A 19,043-nucleotide genomic window follows, 5' to 3' on the forward strand; every position below is an offset into this window, starting at 1 on the left:
TCAGATAAGGAATTAATACATTAAGCACTTAATTTTGCACCAAAATATTTTAAAAGATATTATCAGCAAAGACCTTGTACAAAAAATGGAACAAACATCAATGATTCACAAAGCCAATTTTGGTATAAACATTTAGATTCACTGGAAATGTTAAATGCTTTGGTAGAGTGAAAACTAGAAAGTATATTTTCAAACCTCAGTATCAGTTTGAGGATAAACATTAATGCACCAGCATCAGTAGCATTAGTAGAAAAAAGCTTTAGCAAGCTTAAATCTAATGAAAAAGGATCGCCTTAATGAATAAGTTAAGCTAAGCATTGAGTCTGACATTGCAAATATAAAGACTTTGATACAGTAATCTGTAATTTTGCAAAGAAAAAAGCCACACAAGACAACCTTGTTTTAACTTTAAAATTGTTTTATCTAAGCCACATTGCTTATAATTAATACGTAATCCCCAACGCTGCTTTTGCTGCCGCTGTTACCCATTCTTGGCGCCTTTGACACAGAGTTTTTACCATACTTAGCCTTTTAATTTTTCCCTTTATATTTTGACCGCATGATGAGGTATTTTTAAATCTTTATGAATTGATCACTATTTGCTTAATCAGTAATAAGATCGTAAACTTTGCTTTATCAGCTTAACTAGTAATTTGATCAAAAACTTTTTAGTTAGATGACTTTTGTGGTAAAGGATAAAACTTATGTTATTTTTAAATGAGTATAGTAACTTTTAAAGTCAGGTAATTTATTTAATTCATGCATTTTAATAATAACACAATTCAAGTCCTTTGTTAATTGTATTGGAACATATTATTCTGCAATTTTTATTTTTAATGATGACTCTAGAGCTAACAATGCTCTTTTTTAAAGTCAAAATGTCAAAAACTCTTAATAAAGTTAGTGTTTATCTCTAAAACCCTTGCATGTCACACGGTTAACTCTAGATGTTGCATGTTAAAGAACAAGATTGTTTAATATCTTATTTTAAAGAAAATCTGTTTATATTATAAAAAACCAGGTCGTTTGATTTTTAGTTTTTATAATGTTGTTTAACATTTATTAAAAGCTATGTCATTAAAAAAAGAAGGTATTATTTTATAAATGTCTCTAATTTATATATTTTTCTTAATTTATATATTTAGTTATATTTATGTGTTATTTATTATGTGTTACACATATAAATGTGTTAAGGTTATATGGGTTTATATTTTGTAAGTGTGTAAATCTATGTTTGTAATGTGTTATAATGTTATGTATTTATAGCTTGTAAGTATTTTTTGCATTTTAAATTGTTGTGACTTGGCTTCTTTTTTTTTTTTTTTTGCAAATTATGCTTTTGATGATAAATAAAATTTGTTAAAAAATGGGCTACCTATTTATTAATAGCTCCTCCCCATTTAAAAATTTATAAGTTTCTATTTGCTTCATTAAATATATTTAATTTAAACTTGTTTTTTTTCATAACCGTAAGTATATAAAGTGTTATAAAATAAGTTTTTGTAACTTTCATTAAATTTTTAGGATTTTTTGTATAAAGAAAGTTTTTTCAAAAATGTACAGTTCTCTTTCCATTTTTGTTTCTGAGGCAGGTGCGCTAACATGCGCTACGACTGCTCATTAAACAGTGTTAAAACATTACACTATAGCATGCCAAAGTGGTTGAAGTGATTCGTGTGGGTTTAAATCCTTTGTTTTTCACAATTAATTTTTTTTTTTAACCTTTTCCAATTTTCTAGAATACAAAGTAAAACAATTTTAAAGGTCTATAATATAGTAAAATGCTATCATATGTAAAGATATTACATACTACAACAACAAAAGGAGAGAATTTTTAAAAAGCTTTTTAAAATTTCTAAAAATATGAAAACAGCGTTAGAACTTTGTCGCGCATATATCATAGTAGAGTTTAAGGTTTTAATATGCCTAGAGATAGAGTGTATGCATTAAAGAGACAACTTTCTTTTTTATAGAAAAAAGATTTTACATGGAAACTTAGATTTTCTTTAAAATTAACAGGACAAGAGTCCTAATAACAGGAAATATCTTTTTCCAGATTTTTATCAACTTTTCGCTTTCCATACATATACAAGTTTAGGAATATATTTTTGTAATATATTTGTTTTTCAAGCTTTTTCACTTATCACTCATACTAAAATTAAAATAATTTTAAACAACTCAGCTAAAAGCAAATTTAGTTTGTAATATATTCCAGATATTTTACCCAAACAATTTTCCACTTGTTTAAAAAATAACCTGGATGACCTATGGAATAAGCTGCTGAGGGTTTAAAAAAATATATATTAATATACAGTAATAATTCTACGGGTCATGGTAAGTCGGTTATTCCACATATTTAAGTCATTTCATGTTTTTTGAAACTTTTTATACCAATGGCATTTAGTTAACACATTTCAAGTGGGTATTCTAAATATTATTTAGACAGGTACTGATACCCAATTTGTTGATAAATAGGGATTCGCGCAACGTCTACCAAAACATTAAAAGTTTTTTAAAGTTAAATATAATAGAAAACTTATTTTATAGCTTTAAAAAGTAAACAATAAGTATAGTTTTTATATATATATTTAATTATTTTTTTACCTCTTACTAAAATATATTGAAGTAAGGAATAAGTATAGAAAAGGTCGGTGTGGAATAGATTTACTAAGACCCGTATTTTACGGGTCATGACAGCTAGTTTATACTATTAATAGATCTTTTAAAGTCTCTTTTGTGCAAATTTAAACTTTCTTTTTGAAATCTTTTTATTTGAACTGTATTTAGCATCTTGAAAGACACTAAACACAATTTTCATTGCATTGATAACAAGCAAGTGGGGAAAAAGTCAATTTATATTAATAACCAATTAATTAGCCACCAATGTCAATCCAAAACCAACTAGCAACATCTCCAACAACACATTTATCAATCCAGAATGTTCCAATAAAACATCTCATCCCACCTATACAAATCTTTATTAAAACTTTGAAACATAATTCTACAGAAGAAAATGTAAACGGACGAGTAAATAAAATCATTATTTGTTCATACTTCAATGCAAGAACACTTAACAATAAACTACATTCTTTACATAATCTTCTCCGAACAGCAATCTTGATGTTAATCTCATCAAGAAAGCCTGGCTTAACAGCTAAACTCCAGAATTGCTACTGTTAAATGGAAATGATTTCTTAATATTTCAACATGATCGTAATAGCAATGGTGGTTGCTCACTCATATTAGTGCGAAGTAGCATCCATTCTGTACAAATTAATTTTGATATTCCTGAGAAACTTGTAGATACTGAAATTACTTGTGTAGATATATGTGTCTCCTCAAGTCTCGAAGTTATGCATTTCATGCATTTACCACCCCCCGTGTGCAGCTTCATGTTTTTTGAAAACCAAAGCCTTATGTAAGATGCTATGTAAAATTTCATCAACTTGTAATCATACTTGTATAGTATCAGGCGATTTTAATCTACCACTCATTGATTGGTCAATACCTATTAGCCTATGCGATCTTGTCACAACTTGTTCATAGAAACATGTAAGCCGAACGCCCTAACCCAGCTGGTATTAAACAGTACCCGAATAAACAACATTTTGGATCTTATATTAACTAATGATAAAATCAATGTATCTAACGTAGTAACTACAGCCCCTTTACGTACCTGCGACCATTGTACCATTCTCTTTAATTGCAATTTGGGAACATTTAATTAGCAGTAAAAGCCCATTTCCAATTTCATATAATTCTAACAAGGCCAACTATAATAATATCAACAAAGAATTAATTAATGTAAACTGGTACAAATTAGCTGAAGCAATATCAAAATGTTGAATCATTCTGGCACGCTATATGTGACATTTTGAACTCAAGCAATTTGTGGCATGTACCAACACTCCATAAAAAAAAATACAATATACAACCTCGCGCACTTTAAAATTTGACATCTAAAAACGTATTTTATACCGAAAATACAAAAGAAATTTTAATTTAAATACTTTTATCAAATACAAGAATTGCTGACATTGATGATGCCGAAAGAATAAAAAACGCTATTAATAAAGGAGAAAGATATTGTCAGATAAAGAAAATATCAACAAACTTTACTCTTTTATCAATTCAAAATTCAGCAATGATTATTTCTTGTTTTATCTGATGGTTCCCATGTTGTTTAGATGAGGTAAAAAAACGCATGTTTTGAAAGACTTTTTTGCCTCGGGTTCCATCACTGACAATGGTGTTAGTCCTCCATTAGACTTTCTATCCCATCAAAACTCTTTGAGAACAATATGATTCCTATATGATTCTGTCATTTAATTACTACAAAAACTCCCACCAAAGCTTTCCAAATCTCCGGATGGTTACCCTCCAATATTTTTAAAATCAATACACCAATTCAAGCCTTGAGTAAACGAAGTATAACAAACAACATAAACTAAGCCAATAATCTTTTAAACAAATATAAAACATATATAGATCAAAATGGATTATGATATAGTATGTAGTATGAAAGTTGAAGAATTGAAGTCTTATTTACGTCTTCGTGGCTTGAAGATATCTGGAAAGAAAGAAATTCTTGCAGCTCGAGTATATTGTGCAATGGAAAATAATGTTATGCCTATTAAAACAGCTGAAGAGGTGGAACATGATATAAATACTGAGTACAAAAAAAAAACTTTTTATTAACGGTGTTGAATTACCTGATCCTTTTAAGCTCAGTAATGGCTGGTTATCAGAAGACGAAGGCCTAACTTGTTGGCCAATATTATTATATCCTGATATACACAATTATTTATTATTTAACTCTGCTGAAATAGCCAGTTAAGACTTAAGTAACTACAAAACGTGTAAAGCCTATAGTTACTTTAAATGAGGCTGGTCAACCTTTATTTTACCATCAAGTTGGAATAGAAAGTGAATACTGTTATTTAAAAGGGAACTGTAGGAAATCTGAAAAAATTAATGATCCCTTTCAGAAGCTATGGATTAATTTTAATAAACTGCTAATAGTTTCTGCACATTGTACTTGTCTAGCTGGTTTATCGCAGACATACATGTAATCATGTTGCTGCAACCCTCTTTCAATTTGAGGCTGCTGTTAGAAATGGTTTGACGAATGTAGCTTGTACTAGTTCAAAATCAGAGTGGCTTCCCAACCGCAGCATAGTAGCACCATCAAAAATATGTGACTTAAAATTTGATCGTGATGAATTTGGTAGGCGTGGAAGAAAAAAGCGTTCCCTAGTATCAAATGAAAAGCGTAATTACAAAATATTAGTTAACTGTGGCCTAAAAAATTTAAATTTAACAGACATAGCAAAAGCAATTGAAACCGTTGCTCCTCATAGTATCATAACTTCTGTTGAACCAAACCTGACATTTATTATAAGGAAGAATTAATTGTGTCTTCAAATGTTATCAAACCTACGATTTTGACCATGGATGATATTATTGTTATGTCAGACAATAAATTTTCCTTCAGTGAAAACATAAAAACAAATATGACTCAAATAATTGTTACTGATATAGAGCATATGACTGTAGGTCACATGCTCTATATCAGTAACAATTATCAGAAAATTAAACCAAAAGCACAAATGAGCTTTGGTTTAATTTTCAAAAGCGAGTTATAACTGCTTCAAAAGCTCATGATGTTCTAAAAAAAATTGAAAAAATTAACATGGGCATTAAAAGTCCTTGAGATATGTGGTCATTACACCAAAGTATTTCAGAGCTAACATTTGTGAACCCAGATATACCTACATTAAAGTATGGAAAGCAATGGAAATTGAAGCAGCAAAACAGTTTTTTGAAGTGATGAAATATCTTCTATTAAAATTTAACTATAACTTAATGCGGATTATTTTTAGATGTTGAAATGCCCATACATAGGTGGAAGCCCTGATAGAGTAATCAGATGCTCGTGTTGCCCACCAGCTTGTTTAGAAATAAAATGCCCATTTTCAATTAACCATACAACACCACAAGATCCAAATATATCTCTTCCTTATGTAAAAAAAATTTAAATAACAAGTTTGTCATTAATAAAAAACATAGATATTATACTTAATGTCAGGTTCAAATGGGAACTGCTAAGATGAACAATTGTTATTTTATGGCATGGGTATATAATTGATAAAGTTGCATTTGATGAAGCTAGTTGGTTGAGTATGAAAGTTGATTTTTTTAAATACTACAACGATCATTATGAAAAACTGTCTTTGTAGATTTTTCTATTAACTGATTGGAACAAAATTGTAAAATCTTTTTTTTTAATTATAAAATCCTTCTATATTTAAATTGGTATTTTTATTGAGTTTAGAAAAAGAAACAATAACTTATTGTCTTATTATAATATCGAATAATAATGGTGTACAAATATTTAGGTAAGTAGATACCAAAATCAAAATGGTTATTCAAGCTATTTATAATAGTAAAAAGCAGTAGAAGTGTGAAACATATATATTCATTAAAAGTGCACGGTGTTGTCCGGCATCCCTTACAAGTAATTAAAAAAATTTACAATTTTAATACTCTCGCGTGCTTACTATTGAGTCCTTAATACAATGGGAGGGAATTAAAGTGTGGGTGGGAATTTTAGTCCAGATCTAACAAACTGGAGGATTTTATTAAAAAGTGGATGTGAAAATTTAACAAAAATCTCAATCAAGACTCAAGAGTAATTGTAGAGGAGCTTTAATATTTTTCAGAAAATTTTCCTGCCCACAAAGCTTATTAATTTTTACTTGCTGAAATGTCAAAATTGTTAAAATGTCAAAAATAAGAAAAATATTCAGTGTAAACCGGCCTTAAAAAATGGAAAATATAATATCATTCACAGATAAAAAATAAAACTTTCAGTGTAATCAGATTTAAAAAATTGTCAATCTATAAAAAAATCATGTGTGTTGTGTAAAACAAAAAAATTGCTATCTGACCTTTAATTAAGATCCCCCTGTTTATTAGATCTGGACTAAAATTTCCCCACCCCCTTGTATTAAGCACGCGTGACTAATACTAAATTAAAAATTATGTTTTAAACTTTTAAGCTTGAATTATTTTTTTATTAAGCAGGCTTTAAATTGCATAAAGCTGCACACAATAAAATAATATCATCCATATGATGAAGCATAGAAATGGGTAATACATTTTTTAATATTCGAAAAGTTTTTATTCGGTTTATGGCCCTTTCAATGTGGAATTCTTAAGTTCACAACATCAGTAGTCTTCTTGCATTCAGTTGCAGTCATTTGACTCTTTACTTTTGCACCTGGTGGAACTGATAAACTGCAATAACGGAATAATAGTTCTTCTCTTATTTGAAATCCTCTGTTTGCCATCACCTTGTCGCCTCTTTCCAACAGATTGTAAAAACCACTGTCACTTGTAATAAATTTATCTGATGCTCTTCCACCATAAAATTTAGATAGAAACGTCAGGCCTTGTTTTAAACCGTTACGCCTTGAGCGATTTACGCACGCCTTAAGCGATTTTTACGGACCCTGTAGAGCGATTTTGGTTAAGCTACTTTTTATCATTTTTTAACTTTTCAATTATCGGTAAGATAAAAGAAGCAATTAATTTTTAAAAAAAAACCACATTAACTTTTGAATGACGATATGTAAAAACATTTGTTACAAATGTTTGAAAGTAGTTACGTTAAAAATAATTGTTGTAACTTTTTATTGCGATGATATTTCTTATCTTTTTATAACGTAATTTTACGCTATCCTTTTATCTAAATATTTTACAAAATGAAAAAAGTTCGCCAAGCTTAATGAATATTTTTTGCAGATGATTTTAATAAAAAATACAGTAAAAAAACTGAATACAAATCAATATTACAAAAAACATTTATATTCTGTAATGTCTGAAAACAAAATATGAAGACATTTTTTCAGATATTAAAAGAATGTGCCAGTATATGAATAATTTATTTTTAATTTACATAAAATTAATTCTTCATTAATTATTACTCTTTGCTTTTTTTTATTAGTTAAAAGTATATGGATACCTTTAACTTTAACATAGACAGGGGGAAGGGGGCCGGTACATAAGAAAGAAAGTTACCTGTTACTCAAAATTTTTGAAAGAAGACAATTTGTTTAACTGCGTGCGATTCAATAAACTTTTTTTTTTTCATAAATCAAGTTATATTATAAAGTTAAAGACATCACGAGTAGACTATAACATCCGCTAATGACACAAATACTACGTTAAATATATTTATACAACGGAGGTTTCATTATGCATGCGCACGTTGCCGACTCCGTTAATTTAAAACTAATATGTTTTAGTTTAATGACAGTCTTTATTCTTTACTAATGACTATGTATTTTTCTATATAAAATGAGACAAACTAGAATATCAAAACCAATATTTTTATTCTCTCCAAATTGTTTGAAGTTCAATAATGGATTGTATTTTGAAGAACCAAAAAATTACTTTGAAAACTTTTAAGTCTTGGGACTTTGCCGATGTTTTTCAAATTGAAACACTCACAGAAAAAGGGAAGATTTATGTCATTAAAGTCATATGTAGTTTATGTAAGCTTCATCAACAGAAAATCTTATCCAAAACCAATGGTGCCGTGAGGGCAGCTGCTAATGGTTTATAAATGGCACGAGTTATGTTAAAAAATATATTATTTGTAGAAATGTATCGGGAGCGACTCAACAATATGCAATTCAATTAGAAAACGAAGGCAAAAATGAAGATGGAGTAGCCAACAGTGTAAGGGTTTATAAATTAGTTAAATTTTTATGTTTCATTGTCAAGCTCTGATTCCATTTTAGTTAAAAGCAAAAAAAAATATTATATTTTTGGTTTATCAAATTAAATATTTATCCAAGTAAAGTTGTTAGACTTGAAATACTTTTTAAATCTTGTAAATCGTGACGTTAGAATATTAGGGTTCTATCTCACTTTTGTAATGTTGAAAGAATTTAAAAAATTTGTTATACCCTTATAAATTTTTTAAATCAAAAGTAAAAATTTGTTAACTTCGTTAATTAAATAATTAAAACATTGTTTAATTGATTGCTTAGAACACACATTTTTTATTATTTATTAAGTAATATAAATTGGTTTAAGACAAAATAGCTAATCGGTAGATGAGAATTATAAGGTTCTATCTCCCAATGTGCATAGTGAAAAAGTTCAATTTTTTGTATTTATTTATAATAGTTTTGCGTTTAAAATTATACAATTTTAGTATATTAATCTTATTATTGTTATTTATATAATATTTAAATTGTATGTTTTTCTTTTTTCATTGTTAATTTCAACCTTGTTTAATAAAGTTGGAACTATCAACTAATTTGTAAACAAGCAAGTTTAAAAATAATACAATTAATAATGTAAAATTAATTATAAAACATAAATAACATTAAAAAATATACATATTTGATCAATATAAACAACGGATAATTGAATAACTTAAAATCGCAAGTTAAATTGAAGGCTTAGTGCTAAAAGTACTCAAGTCACAAAATTAATGTTTTGAGAAAATTTAGTTTGATCAGAGATATAACACTTCAAAACAAGGATTTAAAATGGCTGATCAAAGTAGATTTTCTTAAAACATTTACTTTGTGACTTAGGTACTTTTAGCACTAAACCCTTCAATTCTTTCAAGGGATCGTCCATAAATTACGCAACGCTAAATTTATTTAAAAAACAGTAGTAGGAGTTCTTAAGTTCTTTAACTCGGCGATTTTCACTAAACTTATTACGCTATTTTCATTTTTTTTTTGACTTTAGGCGTTGCAAGTGAAAACTTTTGATTATTTTGTCTTGTTTATTAGTGAAATTTAGCATTGCGTAATTTATGGTCGATTCCCAACGTCAAAAAATGGAGATTGAACCCTATTATTCAAAGTTACAAAACTAAACGTAATAACGTTTTATAATCGACTAAAGTCGCATGATATGACGATCACTTTAACGCAGTAATGCATGTTCTGGATAATACCATAATTTTGGGAATTAATGAATAACTTAATTTATAGTATATTTTTTCAATAACAATTTGTTATTGAAAAAATATACTATAAATGTTTAATAAGTATAAATGAAAAAACACTAAAAATGTTTCAATAATATTATCTTATAAGTTCTCATCTCATAGGTTCGATCACTTTATAAAATCTATTTTGTTATTGTTAAAAAAAATTATTTTCACAAAACTATTAATTACATGTTATAATGGGTGACAGGAATAATGTCGCAAAATTTTGATATTCGCAAAATTTGATTGTCGCAAATTTGATTGTCGAAAATGTGAAAAAGGGATAGTGTCGCAAATTGTCGCATGATTGGTTGTCGAATAACAGAATAAGAAATAATGTCGCAAATGAATTTAATGAATAGTGTCTAGATAAGAAGGAATATTGTTGCAAAGGAGTTTAATGAATAGTGTCGAAAACAAAAAAAATGGAATAGTGTCGCAAATGAGTCTATGGGTCCGTTTTTACTATTTGCGACATTATTCCTTTTATTATTTGCGACACTATTCTTTTTTTTTTTTTTGCTATGTTAGGCCTTTTTAAATATATTCGAAACTATTCCGAAATTCATTTTTCGACATTGTTCCCGTCACCCGTTATAATTAAAAACGTTATTAATAAACAAATATCAGCCATAATAAACATTGTTTTCAAAAAAATAAATTATTTGTTAATAATCAATAGAAAAAATGTTGTCTTTTTATTATTATTAATAAAAAGGAAACATTATCATTCTTTTTTTTCTTTCGTTGCTTAGTAACGCGTTATTAAGTGATGAAAGATTGATTCGTAGCCTTTGTTTATTACAGTAATTTGTCGCAAAAATTCATTTTCCGTTGTGGTGGCGCTGTTTTTCTTTCTATTTCTATAACAATTTCAAATAATATTTAACAACGTTTTTTTAAAAACACATCTATTCAACACTTCCCGTTTTGCCATATTTCTTATTAATGGTGAAAAATGGTTTTTAGTAAAAATCAAAACAGCGTTTTGTCTGCGATGAAAACGATTATCGTCCTGAAACTTTTTTCGTCTCGCGATAATCGCCTTTACAAGCAGAATAAATAAAATAAACGCTACTATTTGTTTAGGTTTTTGTCAAAAATTTGAAAAATGACTAAAGTTCATCACCAAATTAAAAAAAAAAGTTTTTAAAAAATAATAAAATTTTATGTGATATTTATAGTGATAAAAGGTTAAAACTTTTTAGTTAGGTACATAAACTAATGAGTTTTCATTTGATGCATGCATTACTGCTGAAATATAAAACATTCAATTAAACTATCTGCTAGCCTACCAGTGAGCTTGCAATGAGCTAGTTATATCATTAAGTTTAATGTAATTAGAACTCTTTTAGTATAACTGGTTTATTTGAAAAAAGCATGACGCCCCGTTAACAACGTTAACAACGCCCCGTTAACAACGGTAAATATGCAATGATCAAATTGGGAAAAACATAGTGGAGTGTAGGGTAGAGGGCGATATTTTGGGACAGTGGGGCATAGCGACACAGTTATACATGAAGCTTTATATCTCAGCTTATGATTTTTTTTTCATTATGAAAATAAAAACTTATTATGAATCTTTTTTAAATACCAAAATGCCTTTAAAATACCAAATAGCATTAGAATTTTGCGAAAAACTAAATTTTTGTATTTTCTTATGCGATAAAAAGTATCTCGTACAAATGGTAATTTGTTTTACAAATAAAAAGTAAAAGTTTCTTTAACATTATATATTTTTATCCCCTTTTAGAATCTGGTTTTAAAAATGTATCTAGTATAGAACTTTTTTGAATACAATTGATTTTATGAAAGTGATTTTTGTGCGTCTACTGTTAAAAAATAACTGTTATATTTTAAATATTATAATATAAGATATTTTAAAGAATATAATATAAAAAACTGTAGAAAGAATTTATTTTGGAATTGAGTAGCTCCACAGTTGTTTCTTGACTGTCTTATTTTGTTATTTATTGCTGCGCTGTATCGGTTTAGAATATTATTTGATATATTAGGATATATTATTTTGGGTAATGAATAACACCATTATTTTTAATTTCCATTTTCTATAGCTTAAAAGCATAAAGTTGCTTTTGTTTATGAACATCTACTTTGTTTATTGATACAAACTTTCTGTTTAAAAAAAAATAAAAATTGTGTATATACGTCGGTCTTTTAACAATTTGCTGAACTCGTATAGGCAGTCGGAAGCTTTCGATAAATATTTAAAAATTAAATTTTCCCTGTATAATATACCTTGTTAAATCTCCCTTGTATTATATGCATTTTTTACGCTGCATTTTTCTGACTGTAAAAATAACTTAAATAAAGTGAAAAAAAACTATAATTTTTCAAAATAAAAAGTCTGAAATTTTTCTTTATTAAAGAACATACATATATATTTTTTTAGTTTACATGTCGTTTAATATAAATGTGGACTCAGCAGATCTTACTTAACATATAATAAATATAATATAAAATAATACACGAAGAAAACAAAATCTAAGATAGTTTAGATAATATACGATTAAAATATTCAAAAATAATTTTGTATACAATGAGTGACTCAATGAGGGGAGTTGCATAACCCCCGAGTAGAATATTTAAGTCCTTCAATATCAAAGAAATCGAGAACCCAATTTTTATAAAAATATATTTTTGTATCAACATCATTCCTAAAAATATTTATGTATCCGTCACTCTATACTACCCGTTAAAAAAATACTTCAACATTAAAGTTTTGCGCTATGGACTCTCTCACAAGTAAAAAAATAGTTTCATCTAACGCAAAACTTAAATAAATTTTTTGTTATAACAATTAATTTGATTAATTTTTAAAAATTTTTATAGAAAAATGAAAGAACATAAACTACCAATTTTAGAAAACAATTAAGATTCAAATGAAAATTGACCGTCTTCCGAACTTTACTGAATTAATATTAATTATATATTATTTGAGTAAGTGCAATTCAATAAGTCTTCTATTTAGCTCTAATTTTTCAAACTTGGTAATGAATTATCGTCATCGTTGTCGAAAAAGCGACAACGTCGATGATTTCCAAATTAATATACTATTTGAGGTATCAGAAATACTAGGCTGTTTATTAATATAGACTAAAAGATTTGTTTAATTGACAGTATGTTTGAGCTGCTCAGTGACGGATACAGGAATTTTGTTGGGGAAGAGAGAGGGGTACTGAAACATTTTTATATTTTGTATCCCATTTGCGTTAAAAAAAAAGTCCTCCATTTCAAATATACTAGGACTTTCAGATTCTGGTATTGAGGTGGGGAGGATGCATCATCCCCTAACTCATCACTCCCCTTCACTTTCTGGATCAGTCACTGGAGCTGCTCTAAGTTAGTTCTTTAATCTTCTTCATGTTTCTTCGACTAATCTCCAACTTTTTTAGTGGTTGCTTTCTGCTTTATTAAAGATTAAAAAAAAAGTTCGAAAATATTCGAAAAGCAAAAGCTTTGTAATTGGAATAAATGAAAAAAAAAGCTATTAAAGCCATTCAATATATTCGATTAGTTTTATGATAAAATTTAACCTAAAACGGACATATACATATATAAAATATAACTTTTTTCTTCTCTGTTTTATAAAAATATTCTACTAATATTTACACTTATAATTAAAATAAATTAAATATCTTAATATATGCAGATTTTTTTTAATATGAAATAAATTTTTGTAAATTGAATAAGTATATAAAAGTATATTTTAAAATCATGCAAGTGCGTTAAAAACAAACGTTAAACGGTCTTCGGAAGAAATGCTAAAAATATATAAATATTCAATGAATGATTTTGCTTTTTATTTCATAAAAGGTTATAATTTAAAAAAAATAAAGCTATAAAAGTCATTCAGTATATTCAATGTTCAATTAATCAGTTTTATGGTAAAATTCAACGTAAAACGGACATATATTTATATCAAATATACCTTGTGTTATTTCTATTTTCTTTTAATAAAAGTATTTAAGAAATATTTACACACATAAATAAAATAAATAAATTAACTAAATGAATACGCGGATTTTTTTTTCAATTAAAAATAACTTTCGGTATACTAAATAAGTACATATAAGTATATATAAAAATTAGGTGCGTTAAAAACAAACGTAAAACAGTCTTTGATGGAAAGCCACAACAACAACAAAAAAAAACGATCTTATCTTTTCTCTTAATTTAAAAAAATTTGTTATAACAAAGTTAAATAACAAAAACAAAGCACAATATTTCGTATCGTTTTCTTATAATAAATTTGATATATAATTGCAAACAATGAGTTCTTTATTCAAAAAGTAATGAGTAAAAAATTAACTTAAGGCGGACACATATGAAAAAGTGAAATTATAAATCAAAAAGCTACTAAACGAAAGTTAGGCTCTTAATAACTTAAATTGTTACCACTAATAATAACAATATTATTAATTAATTTGCTAACTTAAAAGTTAGCAAATTAAATGTCAAAAATATTTTAGAGAAATAGTAAAAACAGTTCTGTTTTCTTGGTTCAAAATTGATTGTATGTGTTGTATAAGATATACACTTTACAAAATATTGGATTATTATTTTATATAAGGTACCACGAAACATATATAGCAAATAAATAGTATTTATTAACAATCGTAACTTAAATAAAAAAAGAAAAATTTCAAATAAACTATGAAAAACAAGAATTTTATAAATGTCTGTTTTAGGACACGTTTTTACAATTAGTAGATATACACTGAAAAATAAAAGAATGTGAAATGTTTGAAGAGCCCATCAACCAATCGCACTATTTTTAATTCTATTTACTTTATAAACTATTTTAAAACTTATAGTATAATTTTTAATAACTTAAACCAAGTAACTTAGATAAAATTTAATCACAAAATGCAAAGCGGACAGCAATTTGTCCGCTTTACGAAACGGTCCGTTTTAGGATGGATTTTTTATATATACATGTCCGCTTTAAGCTGATTTACAAACATATATATATATATATATATATATATATATATATATATATATATATATATATATATATATATATATATATATATATATATATATAATATATATATATATATATATATATATATATATATATATATATATATATATATATATATATGTATGCATATCTATATATCTATCTATTTATATATATATTTATATATATTTAAATTATATATTTTGAATATATAAACATATATTTTATATATTTATATATATATAATATATACATTTAATATGTAATTATATTTATAAATTATATATATATACTTTATATATATATATTTGTATATATATATATATATTTGTGTATATATATATATATATATATATATATATATATATATATATATATATAAATGTTAATCAATATATATATATATATATATATATACATATATTATATATACATATAATATGTAATTATATATATAAATTATATATATATTTTATATATATATATATACATTTATATATATATGTATATATATATATATATAAATGTTAATCAATATATATCTATATACATAATATTTAATATATATATATATATATATATATATATATATATATATAAATATATATATATATTATATATATATATAATATGTAATTATTTATATAAATTATATATATATAATATATATATATATATAACTATATATATATGTATATATATATATATATATATATAATATATATATATATATATATATATATATATATATATATATATATATATATATATATATATTATATATATTTTTAAATGTTAACAAAGTAATATTGAAAATTAAAATAGTTGCAAATCAGATAAAATCTATATTTCTAAAAGCAAACAAAATAATATTAAAACACCTTGACAGAGTTGTCCATTGTAAAAAAATAAAAGCTATTACACTTCTTCTTTATCATTAATAGATTCGTTCAATTTCCAGTTTTTCACTTTAATGCTCTCAAAGTTGTCATGGCAAAACACCAATTGTCTTATTGTGTCAGTGCAAAGGTTTTCTCTGCTAAAAGTTACTTTATTTCCTGACGAACTGAAAACCCTTTCAGACGGGGAACTTGATGCAGGAATGCAAAATATGTATCTGGAAATTTTAGCCAAAATAGGAAGAACCTTCGAATTGTCTTTCCACCAGGTTAAAACGTTTGTGTTGCTTCTGGTGACAGGATTTGGCATAGAAAAAAAGGAGGACATTTCCTCTTCAATTAAAGACATTTCACCCATTGCAATATCTTTGACATGTGACATACTAGTAAAACAAAAGTCGATTGGCTCCATGAACTGAAAATCTTCTGTGTTTGCTACAGAAATAACTTTTCCAGGGTTGGGATTGTAGATGGTCGCAATTTGCTTTTTGGTTGATTCAAAACACTTAAAAAATAGCACAATGTTGTAATACTTTATAAGTTTTTATAATAAAATTTATAGTTATACTTACTTCAAATTATTCTAAAACAGCTCCTTGGTAATAAGGGTGTAGAAAATGTGCAACTCTGCTACTAAAATCCTCTAAAATGCATTTTGGCACTTTATTTTCAATTTCAGTAGGCAAGGATTCAATTTTAGCTTTTATGCTCGGTAATAAAGTAACATCTTCATTTTTTTTATTTATAAGGTGCACGGTAATGTTGTAAAAACCTGCTATAACATTTTGAATCGTCGGAACGTTATCAGCTGAAAGCATATCACTTATTTTTTTAGATTCTATTTTTTTAGATAACAATGTGTCTCGCATCAGGAACTACTTTTTGTAACTCTGAGACAACTTCTGAGTTACTAATAGACTCTAGAGCTGGTGTTAATTTCACTATCGATTCCACTATCATGCTTTGGCTGTTCCATCGCGTTTAAACGCGATTACTTTAACATAAGGCACTATAAAAGAAGCAAATATTATGTTATATTACAATTAATTGAACATTATGAATATAAATTAGGCACAAAGTAAGTTAAAAAAACCAACCATCAACTTTATTGCATTCGTTTTCAATTTCTTTACAGGTTAAGAATGATTGATGAGTTTTAGAAGAAAGTTTTATACAAATGTCAAGAGCATCTTGAATTTCATTAACCTCTTCAAATAAATTTTGTTTCATCGTTTTTAATGCTCTACCTAAACAAGTATTAATCTTATGATCGTAACACAAATTAGCATAAGTTATATGCTTCGAAAGCGTCATTGCTTTTATCATGTTGCTTGCAGTATCAGTTATTATCACTTTTTGTTTTGCTTTTAAGCTTTTAATCATCACCAATGTAATGCAGAGTTAAAGTAATAAATGAATCTACTGCTCTAGAAGTCCAGCAGTCAGTGGTAAATCTTACCCCATCTACTTTTTTAGTTTAATTGTCAACTTTTTATCTAATGCTGCCTTCGTATTCTGATACATCATAGGTAACTTTAACTTAGAAAATGTTGTCCTACATTTTATATTAGCACGGGGATCATAACTATGAACAAAATCTTTAAAACCTTGAGATTCAACTATACTGAAGGGTAGAGATTCGCAAACCAAAAACTTTGTGATATTAAGATCAATAACTAGCTGTCTTGGTTCCTGACTTTTATATTTTGCAAGCAGAGAAACTATATTGTTTTTTGACTTAAATACTGTTGTTTTAATTTATTTGCCAATATTTTTTGAACAACTAGAGCGAGCTGAGTCTTCTTGCATAACTCTTTTTTTTTTGCTGCTGGACCTTGCATTGATCTTTCGATATACTCATCCGAAATATTGTTGAATAAAAAAATCTACACACCTAATAGCTAAAAAAATTAAATTATTAAGCTCAGCCATCTAACATCAAAAATGATAATATTTCTCATACTTCTAAAATAAAAATATTTAAGTTTGAAAAGAAAAGGTTTACTACAACTAAAGACCAAAAAGTAAATTTTTACTTTAATAATTGTTAAAGAAGATGGAAATATCCTAGATATTGACTTTTTTGCCTGTGCAATGGTTTGGTTCCATTTTACAAATCATGAATACGCAAAAAAATAGATTTCCTTTACCTTTGAAATGTTGTTGATGTGTTAATTATAAATACAAAATTTTATTAAAGCCTTTTTTTCCTCATATTTTTTTCTGTCATTATTGTGATTTCAAAACTGATGTTAAAACTATTTGTAAACATTAGTTTCAGGAGAAAAAACTAAACTTGGTTGTCCTTGTTAATCTCACGACGAGGCATTGCATTGTGTAAAAAGTATGAATTAAGAACAACGAAACAATATATGTAGTGTTATGCTTATAAAAAATTTAGGTAACGCAAGTTACATGTTGAATGATTCAGATGAACTACAGCATGATAAAAATTTTTTACATAATATACTAACAATATTGCAGACTGAACTTAAAATGCCTTCAATGAAATAAATCAATTGAAAGGAAGTAAATCAAAAGTAATTAATACTGCCTCTGTAGTTTATAAAATGCTCACAACTAAACGAAATTTAACATTTGATTTTGATGAAACTTCAGAAATATAAAATCTTCATGGAATGCTGTTCAATGTTTTAAAATATTAATATCATGCTTAAAAATAAAAAAAACTTCCCAATAGAATAAGAAAGCGCAAATGATTATGTATCTAAAAATCAATCTACCACAGTTAAGATGCCTAATGTTAAATAAAAAAATCTATACACAGAATATGCAAGAAAAATAAATTATTAAGTTCAGCGTCTAAAATCATAAATGGTTGCATTGCTTCTCAAGCACCAATACAAGAATAAACTTTTAAAGATGACTCAATTAAAGATAATGAAACATTTACAACACCTCTTTAACCTTTGAAAATAAATCCTTTTAAAACAAAACTAATTCCACTATTTTCAACTGAAGATGTCAAAAACATCTAAAATAATCAAATATTATCAAATAGTGTCATACATCCTTTCCAAAACCTATTAAAAAACGTTTTTCATCATCAAATGGCTATAAAATCCAAAATTAGGACAAAAATTATTTATGAAGGCACTAGGTTTATAACCATTTG

The sequence above is a fragment of the Hydra vulgaris genome, chromosome 13, assembly GCF_038396675.1.
Source record: "Hydra vulgaris chromosome 13, alternate assembly HydraT2T_AEP".
Classification (NCBI taxonomy): domain Eukaryota; kingdom Metazoa; phylum Cnidaria; class Hydrozoa; order Anthoathecata; family Hydridae; genus Hydra; species Hydra vulgaris.